At 35.5% G+C, this 18532-nt stretch overlaps 1 pseudogene; it reads right to left on the bottom strand.

Moving 5' to 3' along the window:
• Window positions 1-1338: 1338 nt before the first annotated feature.
• On the bottom strand, window positions 1339-1459 carry LOC120617240 (uncharacterized; annotated as a pseudogene).
• Window positions 1460-18532: the final 17073 nt, after the last annotated feature.

Genomic DNA, 18532 nt, shown 5'->3' with positions numbered 1-18532 from the left:
TGTGTTTCATTGGACTGCTATATTAACCGGCAGACTGGTTTAATGCCCTACATACTTCTCCCTCCAAACTATTCTCTACAGCGTAGCCAGAGTTATCTTTGTGAATGACACATTTGATCTTAAAACCATTCAATGGCTTTCCATTACACTTCAGATGAAGATAAACTCTTTATTATAGTTTTTAAGACCCTTTAACATCTTACCTTTTTAGCATCACCTTGCATCACACTGTTTCTCAAGGTTGTTCTGTATAGTTGTTATGTTATGCTCTGCACAACTCCAGGAAGCACTTGACAAATTTTAGTGCATGTGAAGACACCTCATAGCTTCTGCAGTATAATTAACACATCCTTATGAACCATATCAGGCAACACTGCTCCTACCCTTTTTTGCTTTTCAGCTCCTGGCCTTGTTTTATGTTCACAAATGTATAGTTCCCTTTCTAACATAAGATGTTTTACTCTTCAATTTTTCCTTCCTGGAATGTTCTTTCATCAACTCTATCAATTAACTAAAAACCATCTTTCAAATATCTGATCAGTGCTTAGACCTTCAATTGGGTCAAGTATTCTTATTATATATAGTTATAGGTTCATATTGCTCTCCTTTATATCATGTAATTATTTGACTAATATTTGTCATTCCTACAGAATGTGAAAGATGAGGTATACGTACAATTAGCTCATCCTTATATTGGAAGCAGGTGGCACATAGAGGGAGCCTATTAAATATTGTCAGTATTGTCAGTGGATAAATTTACAATGTTTGGAACTTTTTTTACATAATACTGCATTATATATACTCTTCCACAGTATGCTTTTGCTAGTTGCATATAATTCACAGTACACATATCCCAAAGCTAGCTAATTTCATCTGTTGAACATATTCATTATTTCCAGTTTTCCAGTATTGTTCATATTGTCTCATTTTATCTTATTAGTTATCAACTAGAGTGAAAGAGAGGACTATATATCCCAGATTTATGTAAAGAAGAGATTGCAACAAAAAGAATAAAATACCTAGGAGTAATACTAACAAAACATGTGAAGAACCTATATAATGAAAACTATAAGACCCTATTAAAAGAAATCGAAGAAGATACAAAGAAATGGAGAGATATTCCATGTTCTTGGATTGGAAGAATCAACAGAGTTAATATGACCATATTACCTAAAGCATTATACAGGTATAATACAATCCCCATCAAAATCCCATCAGCTTTTTTTTTTTAAGCAAGGCAACATTTGGTTGACCTCACAGATAGCAAGGACCTTGTCAGTTTACAATCCCTTATTTTATTTTATTTTATTTTTTATTTATTTTATTTTTTATTTTTTATGCCTACAGCACCTGGTCTTCCTAGGTAGTCTCCCATCCAAGTACTAACCAGGCCCCCGACCCCACTTAGCTTCTGAGATCAGACGGGATCAGGCTTGTTCAGGGTAGCATGGCCATAGACTCATCAGCATTTTTTAAAGAAATAGAACAAAAACCAATCAGATTTGTATGGAAGCACAAAAGACTTTGAATTGCCAAAACCATCCTAAGAAAAAAGAATGAGGCTGGAGTCATTACTTTGCCTGACTTCAGATTATACTACAAAGTGACAGTAATCAAAATGATAAGGTATTGAGAGAGAGTTCTTTAGATGGAAGAAACGTGTGTTAAAAGGCATAGTTAGGAGAGAGCAAGAGGTTAGCAGGGACCTGGACTTGACAGAATTAGAAACAGCTTTGACATATAATCAAAGTAAGTTTCTTATAAAGAAGAAATAAGGAGACAAATTACTATTAGTGAAAAGCCTCTAAGTTTCTGTGAAGTGTTTGGCTTTTGCTGTGTTGCTAAGTTAAACTAAACTACTTGATTTGAGATGAATATAATGTGTTCAGATTCTCTTAATTTAATTAAACAATGGTATTTTTTAAATCTTTTTTTTTTACTTCATTATGTAATGTCATCTTGATTTTTCACCTCTGATTTCCTATTATGTTCAATATAAGTTTACAAAGACATATTGAGAAGATCAAAGAAGCAACTGTAGCAGATATTGACAATATAGAAATGAAGTTTGCAATTCTATCAGCCAGACATTAAATACTAACATTTTTATTAGTGGATTAAACAATCTCATGGTGGTAAAGATCAGAGTTGTGCCAGTTGGTCAAAGAAAATCGAAAGTATTAGAATTTAATGATCATCTGTAAATACTGGGTTGATGAGAATCCTGAAAGCAGGCCTCCCTAGTGTTTGATGGGAAAGTGTGAGAAGGTTCATGGCCCCAAGAGGTGAAAGTTAATGGTGAGAGCTACAGAAGACTGGCTCAAGATAGGATAGCAGTTCTGTTGCCACCGGTCGTTTCGTTCTTTTAAACTTGTCTTCTGTTATCACAGGCAAGAGTTCACTAGATAACAGTGATAATTAAAGGAATATTCTTTTGCAGGTATGTCTGAATAAATTTGGCTGCTTGTCCCCCAAAAACTCAACTACAACTACTTTAATCAGTAAAGAAATTTATTATCTGACAAACTGGAAATCCTGAGGTAGGGTGGGCTACAGAGGATGTTTGTTCAGTGGTTTAGTGGCATCAAAAAGGATCCCCTTTTCTTTTCATGCAAAATGGTGGCAGCAATTCCAAGCCTCACACCTGGACAGGATAAGAAGAAGTAAAGTGTCTTCCTACAGCAGTCAGTAAGCACAGAGGAGATATTTCTTCGAGTCCCATCCACCAAATACCTACTTTTATCTGAAGAGAATTACATTACAAGCCAGTTCTTGAGCCAACTATTGGAAAAGGGATGGGTTTACCCATATTAGCTTAGAAGGATCCTTAGGGGTACAGTTGACATGGAGTCCTCAACCACAAGAAGCAGTGTAGCAAATAACATACCTTAAAATGATACCAAGGTTTAAAGTTATTGGAATCCTGATTATGAAGATGAGTTATGATATGGTTGATAAGAATTAAGTCGTATATGTAGGTTCCTTTGTTAAGAAACGACTTGAGATTTGACCTATAATATGACTTTTCATATTATAGGTATTTTGGCAGTATTATTTTAATTATTTCCAAACTGTCTTACTCATAGTTTGTTTCTTGAGATCTAATCTACCTTCAAGTCACTGAAAAAAGAGATTCTCATTTATGTGTTTATTCTAGTTCCTAGAGATAGAGTAATGTACAAGCCAGAGAATATTTTGTCTTCTTGGATTTTATACTTAGTGACAGGAGGTAGAACATAAAAAAGCAAAAAAAAAAAAAAAAAAAAAAATAGAATCAACAAAATAATTTTAAACATTGATAATTATCTTTAAAAATCACCATGTCACATGAGGCACTCAAGTAACTACCCCTTCTGACAGGCATCTCAGTAATAGTGCATGGCAATTGTAATTAAAATAAATTAAGACCTTGATTAACATTTGACTGTGATCAGACTTTGGCTGTAATTGGCATATGACTGTGAAGAACTTGTGGCATATCAGCATGTTGTGACACAAGGATTGAGAACCACTACCTATGTGACCTTGGTCCAATTGATTAACCTCTTCATATGGTCCAGTTCTTCATCTGTAAAGTAAGACGAAGGCATTTCTACTTTAAGGCATTTCTCTGAAGATTAAATGGTATTATATATGTAAAGAGTTTAGGACAGTACCTGGCCCATGTAAGTAGAGTGTGTGTATAAAATACATAAAATAAAATTTAATAAATGCATCCCGTTAACCAGGAAGTGAAATGTGCCTCTGCCTTAGTTCCTCTCCATTGTATGTGAGGATTAGAAACAGACTTGAGAATGTGTTAAGTTCAACATTCTCACATTAAATGGAAGGAAACGGAGCTGTGAGAGTGGGCAGTATTTCAGCCAGAATTGGACCTGAGGTTTTTCTCATGCTTGTCCATCGCTCTTTCTAGTATTTCATTCTGCCATGATTTCTGTTCACTCATGTTTTTGTACATACATCCTCAGGAAAACGGAAGCCTACCTCTGTGCAAGCGTTACTTTGTAAAGAGCTGTAAACCCTCTTTCCTGATATTGTAGTTACTATGTCACATCACTCGTGCACCAGGGTCTGCACGTGGAATTTGTTTGGTAAGAAGTGCGTGTTTTCAGAGCCAAAGTGCTGTGTTTACCTTAGCAAGCAGTTCTCATAGTGGTGTTTTTGGTTAAAGTCCTAATTAGCCTTCTATAGCTAATGAGCTTGTGGGTTATAAATCTACTCATTATTATGAATAATAGGGCCAGGGCTTAAAATTTGCCAGTTTTGCACTGACATAATTATTTATGAAAAGGCCTTGCCCCAGAAATGGAAATCATAATAATTAGTTATAATCTTTCTGTGGCTTATGCATTTTTTTTTCCTAGGGAAACAGATGTCTAGAGGGTGCTAATTACTAGTAGTGGAAAGTTTCCTGCCTAGACAGATCAGAAAGTCAGGAAGCTAAACCCTGGAACTTTTGGCCACCACTTAGCCACATGCCTTTAGAAAAAGAGCATTCGCCAGAGGCTTTCTGTCTATTAATGGTAGGTTTATAGTACATCATGTCACCAGCTGAGGCTCCTCAGAGCTTGTTTCCTTAGAAAATAATGGATACTTTTCAAAGATGCTTTTCAAAATAGTTAAATAGATATAACAAACTCATTTCCAAAACGTCGTTAACTTGGTCAAAACTGGATCGTGAATAATGTTATATCAGGAAAAGAATGTGGAAATAAACCGTTTTAGTCAAGACACAGATTGTCACAGTAAAGCATAGGCTGGCCCCAAAGTCCTACAGCTAGTGGCATGTCTGGGCACAAACCAAAACACAAGTACTCAGTTCCCTAGTCTGAATCAAAATGACATCTATTCAATTTTCTTGAATTAAACAGTATAAAATGCATTCATTAAACTCAATGAAAATTTTAATTTTAAAATTCCCAGTACTAAGATGAAAAGATATCGCTGGTGTTCTTTATGGCTGAAGACGGCTTTTCTAGTTTTTAATACATTAATACAATTAATTAAAATTGAGGAAATCTTTAGAGACTGTCAGTCTAAATTAATTTGGGCTAGATGCTAGACTCAACTCCTCAGTTTAGATGAGGACACCTTGGTGATGTGATAGGCTATGTGAGGTGCAATGTGAGACAGCTTATTAGTGGCAGAGCTGGAACTCTGCACAGAGCTCCTGGCTTTTAGTTCAGTATGCTTCCAGCTATACCTCAAAACCATCAGGCTGTTTTTGGCCAGTCAAAACATTCATCCTGACTGCTAATCTGCCTCACTTCTTTCATCTTTCCTTAGCACATGCATTTCTCCCTTTACAGCCCAGCTGAGGAAGGATGAACTTACAATTTTACAGAAACATTTTCAAATATTAACATTGCCCATAAAAAAAGAGATGCGCAAATACATAGGTATACCTGCTTCTTAATAACGTTCTAAACTTTCATCCTGTTGTAGCTTAATGGTTATGAGTATGGATCCTGATGGCTGACTGCTTAGGTTCAAATCCTGCTACCCTCACTTATAATCTTTGTTAGTGTGAGCAAGCAACTCTCTGCTTCAGTGTTCTCATCTGAAAAAGAAACTGAGGTTATTAATCATACATAAATACCTCATAGGTTTTGGTGAACATTTAAACCGATACTCATAAAGCACTGAGGAAGGTGCCTGGTATACATTATGCACTTAGTAAATGGTGGCTGTTATTTATTTTTTCTATAGTATTAAACAGAAACAAGTCAATGTATATAACAACATGGATTATAAATGTACTGAGCTTCTAAGTGCCATACATAAATAAGCCCTTATATTAATTAGATCTAGTCATCACAACAACCCAAAATTGGACATTATAAGAATTTTATAGATAAGAGCACCAGAATGGTTATGTACCTTGCTCAAAGCCATGCAGCTAGTCACTGATGGTAGCTTTCTAACTCAGATTCTTCAGTCTTATTTTTCACCTCTCTATTAATTCAGATTCCAGAAGCCAGCAATCGTCCTCTAAATTTTCTAACTGCAAACCACTGTAAGGCTGTTTTTTCCTCTTAAAAAAAAAAAGGAAAATCATAATTGATTGACAGTAGAGCTTCATCTGAAGTTTTTTAGGGGCTAAGGTTTTGCTACCACACAATGGAGGATATTATGATCATGCTTTTGTGGATTCCAAAATTCAGGAGAGAGCACTTTATTTAGCTATGGAACACATCTGGCCTAGGTAATAGCAGGGGATGGTATGAATTAAAAGGTCAGTCACCTCCACCTCCTGACTCAGGCAGCCTGTTAAGGACTGAACCGACAGGGTTGCTTTCTAATAAAGATCACCCACAGAATGACACCATCTGGCAAATGTCAGAGGAGAGGGGACAGGAGTAACAGCTGCAGCCATCTGCCTATGTTGCCAATGACTCAGAAATGAATGGCCAGGGAGGGTCCGTGCTCCCAGCTGAGTGAATATGCCCTCATTCCCCAGCTCTGTTTTTTAGATTTTCTATAGAGATACTCATTCCTTTCAAAGATTCTTGGCATCCTTATGTTTATTATTGTGTGGCGAATTCACACGGATACCTCTGATTCCAGATGTTGTGAAATTGAACTGATGGTTTCTTCATCCTCCCTTCGCTCACCAAAACCAGGTCTTCATTCACTGCTCTATTTCAGCAAATGATACTCCATTTAATCACTGTGGAGAAACTAGAAATGTATGTTATCCTTGCCACTTTCTTCTTCTTCCACTCCTTAGGACTCTTCAGACTAAGTTGGGTCCCCTATTTTGTTCTTTGATAATACTGTGTGATTTTTTTTTACATAAAACTTATTAAAGTTTGTGATCATAGATTTGTATTTGTGACTCTTTCACGTGTGTGTATGTATATGTATAAAATACATATATATCACTTCATTAGCCTTCAAGCTCCTTGAGAGCAGAGATTATGTCTGTGCTCTTCGGTACTTATGTATATGGTTTTGCTATAACTACAGTATTCATCACATAGTAAGGGCTCAAAAATTAATTGTTGAATCTTCACTTTTCTTGCTGCATTATTTATAATGCCATGCTTTAGAGAAGGAATTACTGCTCATTTCTATTATCAGCAATCCTACTTCCCCATCTTAAAATCGTGTGCATTAGTAAGGTTAGATTAGGTTATCCAGAAGTTATAAATCACCCTATGAACTCAGGAGTTTAACCCAACAAATTCAACTTTTCACTTATTTCGCATGTCTCATGTAGGTGGGCAGAGGGCTCTGTTCCATAGAGTAACTCAGGGACCAGTAGATGGAGGCTTCCCTCTCTAGGAGTTGAGCCATTGTGAACATGAATCTTCCCCCATTTGCCATCTTGTCTCATTCACAGAAGAGCGAGATTTGAGAACTGTGTTAAGGCTTTCATTACCTTATCCTAGAAGTGACGTATATCACTTCTGTTCACATTTTGTTGATAAGAAACGGTAAGAGAAACTATGAGCTGAAAAATATAAGGGAGCAAATGGAATATTTGGTGAGAATGATTGTATCTTCCATGTGAAAGAATTTTGATTTTTTGTGCGTTTGTGTTTTTGACCAGTGAAAACATTTCTTGTAATGGAATACTATGTAAGTACTTAAACCAAGTAAGAGTGAAACCGTACTAATAGAAGCACAGTTGGAGAGGCTTGGGCCTCTGTCTGTTTGTTCCATGCTTCATAGCAATCATGCTATGTAATTATACCCAAGACACCTCCAGCGGACCATGTAGGGCTCTGCTGTGCACATTGTGAAAACTGCCTGCCCAGATGATATCTAAGGTCACGTCCAACTTTTGAAATTCTATTTGTAAATAAAGAGTTCTTCAAATTTATTAAGCAACTATATATAAATATAACTTGCCAATTCTTATGGATTTTTAACAACTTACTGTTTTAACTGAGAACATGATCTGCTCTTAAAAAGTGAAAATAGTCTACTTATAATCTCTAACAAAACTTTTTATTTGCCTTTCAGTCTTGTCCATATTTGTATATATTTTACATAGTTGCATTTATGTGCAATTTTGTATTTTTCATTTATCGTAATTTTTTTTCAATTCTGTTTGGGCTTTGTAATGATTATTTTTATAAATGTAGTATTAACTAAAGTAATCATAAATGCATTAGTATAAATCATTAACAGTATATGGAACTATGTTCTCAAAAAATGGCAATAATAATTAATAATAATAACAGGTTGAATTTTAAGAGGAAATTAGAAATTAGAAAATAAATTAATAAATTAGAAGAGATTTGCCTGTGGGAAAATTAGTAAGCCAAGTAGTAGATTCTGCTTGAACCAAACATTGTCTGTGCCAAAACCAAAATTATGTTAATATATTGCCAAGAGTATAGTAAGCATCATGCATTGTCTAAGCACTTTCCATGAATATGTTACTCAATCCTCACAACCTATGAGCAATAGGTAATATTATTTTTACAAATCATGTTAGAGAGGAGAAGACTGAAGCTCAGTTTATTTAGCAGTTTATCCAGAGTTAGCTGACTACGTAGTGCCTTATCCTGGACTCAAATGCAGGTCTGTCTCCCAAGCCTAGACCCTCGCTTCCCATTAAATGAGATGTTTAGAGGCAACTGTCTATGGTAAGGTGAAAAGGTGTTTCGGTTCCTCAGTCCTACTGTTTGTTTTCCTTTGTATCACCCTTTAAAAGTTTTACTGAAATTTAATTTGAAGGTATAAAATGTGAGTAAAATGTTAAGGAAGACTTTTAATGCCAATATACTTTAATATGATTCCATGGTTCATTTTACCATAGAATTAATGAGAATACACAAATGACAAATTACTCTCTGGCTTAGTATTAATTCTGTCTCTTGACCCAGTAAAAAATATCTAATGGATTATATAAATCAAGTCCAGCAAGAAAACAACTTATTTAAACTGTCTCCAAGCCAGTGTACATAATAGTAATGGCTCTAATAGTGTTGCAAAAAAAAAAAAAGAAAGGTATAAACAAATATTGATTATTAATTATTTAAATATTTAAGAAATCCATACTAAAGGACCTTGACCTACATGTAGTATTAACAAATGCCTGAAGAAGCAAAGGCTGTAAAACCAAATGCCCATTTCTTTTTAATAATATATTTATCTTCATGGCAGTTAAGAGCATTCTATTTTAAAAGCTGTAGCACAATATTGGTTTTGTTGATAACATTCATCTCCTAAAGTAGAGGTCACAAATTTTGTTCCTGAGTTAAAATATGCCCCACACACGTTTTGTCTGTCTCAAGTATGCTAATAATTTTTTGTTGACGTTATAAATTTAGAATTGTTGTAGACAGAATAATGACTCCCAAAGGTGTCCCTGCTCTAATCCTTAGAATCCAAGAATATGTTTCATTACATAGCACAAGGAACTTTGCAGATATAATTAAGGTTATGGACCAAACCTTTAAATAAGGAGATTATCCTAGATTATCCAGGTGGTTGCATTCTAATCACATAAACCTTGAAAAACAAAGAACTTTCTCCATCTCAGAGGCAGAGAGATATGGCAGCAGAGAAAATCTGAGATAGTCAAAGCTTGAAAGAGACTTAATTCATCCTTGCAAGAGAAAGGCCACATGGAAAGTGTGAGAAGGAATGTGGGCAGCAGGGAAACTGAGATTTCAGTTCTACAACCCCAAGAAATGGAATTTGGCCAAAATTGGTTGAGTTTGGAAGATGATTGATTCCCAGAACCTCTAGAGAGGAGTGTAACTTGTCAATACATTAATTTCAGCATTAAGAGACTAAGCAGAGGTCCCAGCTGGGTCATGCCATAACCGGATTTCTGATTTATGGAACTGTTAGATAGTAAAATGAGTGTTGTTTTAAGCCCCTAAGATTTTGGTAAGTTTTTTATGGCAACGACAGGAAACTAATAGAGGTATTTCATATAGGAATTCATGTTTTGAGCACATTTTTTTGTTTGGCTACACCGGATTGGAGTTGAGTAGTAGGGGACCCTATTTAGTTGAAGCCTGTGACTCTTGTTTAAGCAAGTTACCACCTGGCCCACTTTACACATTGGCATAATGTACCTGCCCTATTGGCATTTGTGTTTTCAACCACTGATTTAAAAGTTAAAAGAGACAGTACTACATAGGAACACCCATGGTCTACTTGGGATTCATCCTTTGACTGTAGTATTACTAATTTTTGCCTAATGTGCCTTCATATTAGATCCCACTCTGTCCTTCACTTCTGTCTCTCTCCATGAGCTTAGTGGACCCAACAAAACTGGTTGCTGCAGAAACATAACTCTGTTTTCACAAATGTTTTTCAGAAATAAATGTTATCGTGCAATTCTTTTATCAAGTTTCTCTCATAGCCTCAGTTGCTATGGTGTTTCCCTCCTCCGTTTATTGAACGATGTTGGACAAATGTTTTGCTACAGAGTCCAAGTAAAGGCGCTGCTCCGATATTTTCAATTTAATTGCACTTGTTACATTGGAAGACAAAGCAGTAGATTATTTAGGAAGACTAAATAAATAGATGTTGCTCTTGGGATGGAATTATTTTGCACTAGAAAGAAACAAGTCTAAATAAATAGTGAAACAAACATCTGCCTGGGCAATAAAAGAAATCTTCCAGCCTTCAATATTTGAATGCTTCTTTTCCCAATGATTGAGGATATCAATAAAGCTTCATTTAAACATATCTTGGAAGCAAATAGTCTGAGGTAGGAGGTACTTGGTGGGGGTGGGAGAGGATCGATTTCCAAAAGGGAGTTTGAAGCTGAGAAAGTCAAGGATGTTTGCTCAGGAGTGTTCCTTAAGTGACTTCTCCACTTTCAAGGGCCACCACCTTTGCTTGGGATACATTTTCAAAAAGAAGGGAAGTTTTTTTAGGAATCTAGTAATCCTGGGTCTTCTTTGCATTTCTCTTTCTGATAGAGCAAGAATATGATGCAGAATTACTGGTTCTAATTCTTGTTCATTGCTGCTTTCATCAATTTCTTGTTTTCCCTTTCTAGGAAATGAAAAGACATGGCATCATCTATTTCTTTATTCATTAATGAAGAGGGAGAATAAACTAGATAATTTCAATATTTGAGTTCCTTGGATTATAGAGCTTTATAAATACAAGTTGTTATTATCCTTCAAATCTTCCCCCTCCACCCGCCAAGTAGCAAGAATCCAGACATATAAATATATTAAAAAATCTTAATCATCACTATATGTTCTCATAATACCCTATGTATCTCTCTTTATCACTTTGCACAGCTGAAATATAATATTTATTAGTTTAATTTTTAGAGTAGTCTCTCTCTTTCCCACTACACCTTTGAGATTAGTCTCTATATCTTGATCCTCACTTTATAAGAAAAATTTAGCACAGCGCTTGTATTATTAGATGCTTTCAGTAATTCTTTATTGAATGAAAGATACATACATTAGTTATCATTTCTATAGATGGAATTGTGTGGACAGTTTCTAATTCTGAATCATAACATGACAAGGCATTAAAGACAGAATTTAAGTGTAAACATTTAAGCACAATGTAGAAATCATTTGTTCAAGATGTTGAAAGAATTTAACTTCCCCCATATATCCGCATTAGGGTAATAAGTCTGCCAGAGAACTGGGTCTATTCCATATCCTGTTAAATAGCAGCATGATAGTGTCATGCATAGGATGCCAGAAAAGTAAAGAAGTAAAAGTAATTAGTGATAGACTACCAGCTGTCTCACTGCGGGCACCAAGTAGCTGATAATGTCTGAGCATTGCTCTTCAGAATCTTCAGGTAGCCAGTTCACCAGGCAATTTGGACTCATCGTATCTGAAGATCTTTCTAACTGCTCTTTGCAAAACCTTTCAGCCTCATTGTGTCTTTGCCATCTTAATTTCTAAGTGCCTTGAATCTCTGTTGATCTCACATTTTACCCACTTACCCATTTCATGAGTTGCAGTTTCTTTTCTGGTCTTAACACACTCGTTGTTGTTCATGATCCTATGTGTCATTTCATTTTCACTTCAGAGTAGAGACATACCTATAACTTAAGATAGATGCATTTCCTCTAAGAAGAGCTCTTGAAGTTGATGCTAGAAAAAGAAGTCAGTTTTAGGGACTACAGAACAGCTAATGTCTCTCCTAAGATGAAAAACACAATTGAATAATTTTAGATAAGAGCTTTTTCCTTAAAATTATTATTCAAAAATTGATATATTTATTTTTTATTTTAAAAACTGCATATTTATTATAAAATTTAAATAATGGAGATTATAGAAAATGAAAATTACTCCTTTTTCTCTACTCCTTCAATCTACTTCTTAGGTAGAACCACTGTTGGTATCTGGCAAGTCTTAAGCCTCTCTTTTTTATGAAGTCTCTGAATTCGATCTGACTCAGAGTGGAGTTCAAGCTCTACCATTGCCTTTCTGAGTGAAGTTAAGCAAGTCACTTTATATTTCTAAGCTTTGGTTTATTCATTTATGAAATAGAGTTTCTGATGGTACCTACATAATAGGCTTAACAGAGGATTTCTGTGAGGTAATGCATATAAAATGCTCAGCAGTGTTTGGTACTCAACACACAGTAACAAGTATTAGTAGAGTACTGCTATTCCCTTTATTTATAATATTTTACTAAAAATATGCTAATGGGTATCTTTCTCAGTCAGTGCATAACAGTAAAGTCACTGTTTTAAGTGACCTCAGAATATTCTAATAGGTGATTATACCATGATTTCCCTGCTGACAAAAATTTTATTTTAAATCTATCTGTTCAAGTTATTTGACTATTTCTTATAAATATAAGATTAAGATAATTTAGAAATCTGTCTAGACTAACCCTCAGTAGTTATCGATCACCTATCATTGCCTATGATGTCCACTACCTACGTGGCTGAATGTGATCGACTGTGATTCCAATTTAGATGATACCTTGTTGAACACAGGTGCTATCTTGGGGATACAAATGACTATTCAGATACTAACAATCATGAGCTCTTTAAGAGAAAATAATTAACAACTAGATGAATTAAATATTTAATCTCTTGCATGTTATATGAAAACATCATTTTGTATTATTGACTAAGAAAAGGTTAGGCAATTTATACCATCTGCATTCTCTAAATATTAGAGTTACCATAAAAATTCATAGTAAATTCATATCCAGTTTCTAAAGTAATACCTGGTCTAGGTATCCATCCAGTTGAATAGTTTGTGATTAATACACATCATTTGATACATATTTGAGCCATAAATTTTTTTTCTTATAAAAATCAGTCAAAAGAGTACATTTCTAGTTGGTTAGATTTAGCTCTAGGTAGTAACAGAGTCACAAATCTAAAGACTAGAAAGTTTCTGGAATCTCTATAGGATGAAACTCCCCTGACATACCTCTTTGTTTAAATAAATAAATAAACATATTGGCAAGAAATTGTGCAAATTTGTTTTTACAAATGAAGTTATAGGCAAGCAATGATGAGAGAAGGAATTTTGAATGAAGGAAGCTGTGTCAAAATGGCAGAATAGCTACATTTTTGTCACCAATGATAGAATCTTGCCTGTCCATTATTTTTTTTCTTTCTTATGTCACCTGCCTACTATATTCATGAGATTTCAAGGGACCTTATTTTATTTTTATTACAGAGATTTAAAAAGGTGATTGAAACTTAACTGATAAAGATTAGAGAATGAGGAATTTTCATCTTGAGAGCATATTATAGATCTCAGCCTGTATGTCTATCCTAATTTTAAAGTTTAAAGCCAGTTGTTAGATAGAGCAGCAATTCTAATTAGGGAAATAAAAAAGATAGAGAATATCTTAAAGCATCACACAAAAACCCAATTCTGGGTAAAATGCCAATTTGGACAAAAGAAAATAGTTTTAAATGGTCATTGAAATCCCAAGAGTCAAGGTATGAGGGAAATACCACAGATTCATAACGGTCCATTGAATGGACCATTATGATGCTTTGATTGCTGATTTGTGGCCAAATGGACATAGCCTCATTTTTCTATTTTTCTCTAAGAAACCATCTGCAGTACTTTCACAGAAAAGACTTCCTGGTGTCAAAAATATTGCTGTAGACTTTCAGATAACGAAAAGAGAATGTAGGTAAGAAATTTTAAAAATTATAGAAAAAAAGCTCAGCTTTGGCTAACTCAGAGTCTTTAAATTTCTGCGTTCTAGAATTTCTTTGTCTTGCCTCTCCAAGCCTACTTGTTTCTAGTCTCGGTTCTCCTAGGGTTCTATATTCTATCTAGTTTTTCTAGTCTCGATTCAGGCTATGTTCTTCTCCCACAGACTTAATTTTCTAATGGAGAAAAATCATGCACTAAATATTTCATTTATTCACTACATATGTCCTGAATTCCTATGAAATACCAGGCATTTTTCTAGGTGTATGGGAATAAAACAGATAAAGATCCTTATCATCATGAAACATATTCTAATAAGGAAAGAGAAAATAAACAATACATCTAATGAAGAAGTACATTATGTTGCATGTTGTGGGAGGTGAATGCCATGGAGAGAAAAAAGTAGAGCAAGGCATGGGGATGGAGAGTACAGGGGGCAGACTGCAATTTCAAATGTGGTGGTTAGGGTGGTCGCCCTTGGAAGATAACGTATGAGCACAGATGTGAAGGGGGTTGGGACTAGCTTTGTGAACGTGGGGAGAAAGTTGTTCCAGGCAGGGGAACAAACTGATATGAAGACTTTCAGGTGGGAGTATGCTTGCGATATTCAAGGACCAGCAAGAGGACCGCCAAGGTTGGTGGGGAGTGAGAGAGGAAGAGGTGAGATCAGAAGCATGGCGGGCCTGCTGTGGCTTGGGAGTGGTCATGGGAGACAGATCACAAGAAGGTCTTGAAGTGTCCGTTAAAGACTTTGGTTTTGATTCTGAGTAAGGAGGAACCACAGCAAGATTTTGAGCAGAGGCGTGCCAGGATCTGACTCATGTTTTAAAGGGATCACTCTGGCCGCTGTGTTGAGAATACTTCCTAGCTGTATTATATTTAGTCTGATGCTAAATTCTAGAATCTATTTTTTTTTTTTGATCTATGATCAAGTTCATTTCTAGACCCTTCACAATAAATGGTTAAAAATCTGTTGACTTCTTTCTATTTTAAAATAGTAAAGTTGCAAAGAATAATGATAAATATAATGCTTTTTTCCTCCCCAAATCCAAATATAAATTAACTAATTTAAGAAAACTTTCTCTGACTACTTATTATCACTCTTATATTTGAGATGCCTCAGGCAGGTTTTACAGATTCTGCCCTATTTTTACAGTTCATAATAAGCTCCTAGACTACAGGAGTTAATTAATTCTTAACAGTTTTCTACAACTTGCTCTGAGTACTAGTTTTAATTGGTAGCTTTTTTAAAATATTAGTTTTTTTTAATAGAATTCATGCAATAGAATTTTCTGTGATCTCAGCTATTCTTAATTCAGGTGAAAATGTTTTATAAATCTGATCACCTGGTTTGAAACTCTGCCAAAAAAAGAAATACGTATTGATTAGGCAAAGGTAAATAGGTCTATTTACAGGAACCTCGCTTTGACCAGTGAGTTATTTTTTTCACTCTTTTTTCCCCTGACTTGTTTTTAATTTGCAGAAGGAATCACACAAACACTGACCCATTAAGAATATGATTGTCTAAAATTGAATTATAATTTATGAACACAGATGCAACTTTATTCAAATAATTATTTAATAAAATTTACTTTTTATTGCTGGAAACATTATTCTGTTGAGTGGCATCAAATCACTTAAGTTTCAACTTAAAGCAAGTTTAATTTAACTGCACAGTCTCCTTAGAAAACTGATTTCTATCCTAAAGAAGTAAATTACATAGTATCTTAGAAGATAAATGGTGTGGATGTTAATGGTATATGGTCCTATATATGCCCATTAATAGTGTTTCTATTTTTGTTAACATATCCAATAATATTCTCAGAGCTTTTAGAATATAATAAGTTATATTTATTAGCAACTCTGAACTCTAGTAAACTTAATAAGAAAGAAAAGGAAAACATCAAGTAATATTGAAGAAACTAATGTTGGATTCTTCAAAAATTTTAAGTGTAGAAGTTTTAAGTCCAAAAGTTGTAAGTATAAAATATAGTCTAATATCTAGATGAAATAGTTTTAGAAAACTGAGGCATGTGAAATAAAATTATAAATACAAATCAGCAACATGATAAGAAAATAAATGAACAGCAGTTTCACAGTTATCTCATTCCAGGTTTCCTCTGCTTTGTGGACTAAATGGGGCAAAAATGGAACCCATCCCATGAAGGGGAGTGGACTAAGGGATGAGAGAAGCGGGAAAAGCATGCCAGGAAGAGGGAGTGGAGACAGCCTATGCAACCTTCCCATTCCCTCCCCCCACCCTAGTGAGGGGAAAATGAGGTGGTTCTATTCCAGGATCTGGGGCTTCTAAGAGAAAGTGATCAAGGAGCAGAGCCAGCCAGCAATGAAAAAAGTGAGAGGCCCATACTAAATCACAAAGGGTTTTGCAGAATATGGTATATAATGTGCACTGGAAATTCACTAAAGGGTTTAGTAATAATGACAATCTTATTTATATTTTTAAAGTTTATTCTGATTGCTGGGGACAGAATGGATTATGGTTAGTAATCAAAATTATTTTGAATGAAAATAGGCAATTTAAATATTACCAAATCTGAAATGTAAAGAAGGAATGAAAGCTGTCTTTTGGAATAGTCTAGGCAAGAATGACTTTGACTAGGGCAGATGTTCCCAGCCTTTTTGGCACTAGAGACCGGTGCTCCTATGAGAATCTAACGCCTGATGATCTGAGGTGGAGTTGAGGCTGTCATGCTAGCGCTGGGGAGCAGATACAAATGCAGATGAAGCTTTACTCACTCACCCGCTGCTCACCTCCTGCTGTGCAGCCCGGTTCCTAATAGAACGTGGATCGGTACCGATCCACAGCTCACAGATTGGGGACCCCTGGACTAGGGGATAGCAGTGATAATGGGGGGAAGCAAATGCATTCACAACATTCTTAGAGGTGGACTATTATGGATTGGGTGTTGGGACGTGGTGGGTAGAAAAAAAGGAAGAATCAAAAATTTCTTGTTTGGGTGAATTGTGACACTAGAATAACAAGTTTGAGAAGACAAATTAAGTCACCCTGGTTTTGAACATGTTGAGATTGAAATGTCTCTGAGACATCTAAGTGAAAAGAGGCATGTAAATCCATACTTCAGAAGACTCTGGGCTAGATTTGAAAGTATTAGACAAAAACATTTGCCACCTCCATGGAGGACTTTCTTTGTCAGCTCTAGCTGCCTTAACCAAGTCCCGTAGACTATGGCCTACACAAGAAAAATTCATTTCTCAGAGTCTGGCAGCTGGGAAGACCAAGATCAAGGCAATGGCTGATTTGGTTCCTGGTAAGAGCTCTCTTGCAGACAACCGCCTTATTGCTGTATCTTTACATGGTAGGGAGAAAGATAATTTCTCTCCTGCCTCTTCTTATAGAGGCACAATCCCATCATGAAGACTCCACCTTCATGCCTTTATTACCTCCCAAAAGCCCCACATCCAAACACCTATTGCCCATCACATTGGATATTAGGGCTACAGTATGTGAATTTGGGGATGCCAACCTTGGGTCCATAGCAAGGACTAAGTTGAAATTACTTAGAGATTTGCCTCTTGGGGGTGCTTTTCACCTAATTTCCATGGCCTCACCCTTCTTGCCTGTCTAGCATCACCCTCTAGCCTCTCTTCTCTCAGAGTCATAGGACATTCCCCCTCCTCCATCCCCAAGTCCCCTTTGGACCTGTGACCGATTCAGATTCATACTCTTTCCTTTTACTATATTTAATCCCCAGTTTTCTTTAGCCTTCTTTCTTTAGACAGTGGTTGTGTTGAAATGCCATACCATTTTCCTATGATATAATAAAACATGCGGAAATGTCTTTAGAGAATATTTATTATAATAACACCTTGAACCACCACCTGCGCATGTTTATATACAAGAAAACAAGCAAAGCGAGAGAGGAAAGTAGTTTCCTCAAGTTCTAATGACTTGTAAGGGTCAAGCAGAGTATTAAATTCAAGTCAACTGATACCAGCTTCTGTGTTTTTTAAACCATCATATTTCTCCTTATTTACTTTTTATGTCTGAAATAGCTTTTCACAAATTAACTTAAAATAAAGGTTATGTTATATTGAAGCTGAGATAATCTAAAACATTTGATTTTATAAGCTGTGCTATAAATTAAATTCCTTTTAACCTCTGGATAAGTAAAGATGTTTTTTAAAACTTAAGTAAAATCATAATAGTTTGGAGCTAGAAGTACTTCAGAGATCAATCCTAATTGAGGCCCAAAGAAATTATAGATCTTCCCCAAGGTCGTGTCTCTTGCTGGAGGCGTAGCTGAGGCTGAAAATGAGTTTCTCTAATGTTTACTCCAGAGTTTTCCCCACCAACCTTCTAACGTAATAAGCACCATGCAATGCAGGGTAGCTTTTGTAGAGCTACCCTGTGCATAAATTACTGATGATTCATTGTCAGATGCTTAGTCCTATTTTATCGA

This window comes from Pteropus medius, unplaced genomic scaffold (genome assembly GCF_902729225.1).
Source record: "Pteropus medius unplaced genomic scaffold, Ma_sr-lr_union100, whole genome shotgun sequence".
NCBI classification, from domain to species: domain Eukaryota; kingdom Metazoa; phylum Chordata; class Mammalia; order Chiroptera; family Pteropodidae; genus Pteropus; species Pteropus medius.
The sequence above is the reverse complement of the archived record's forward strand: the minus strand, read 5'-3'. Positions and strand labels throughout refer to the sequence as shown.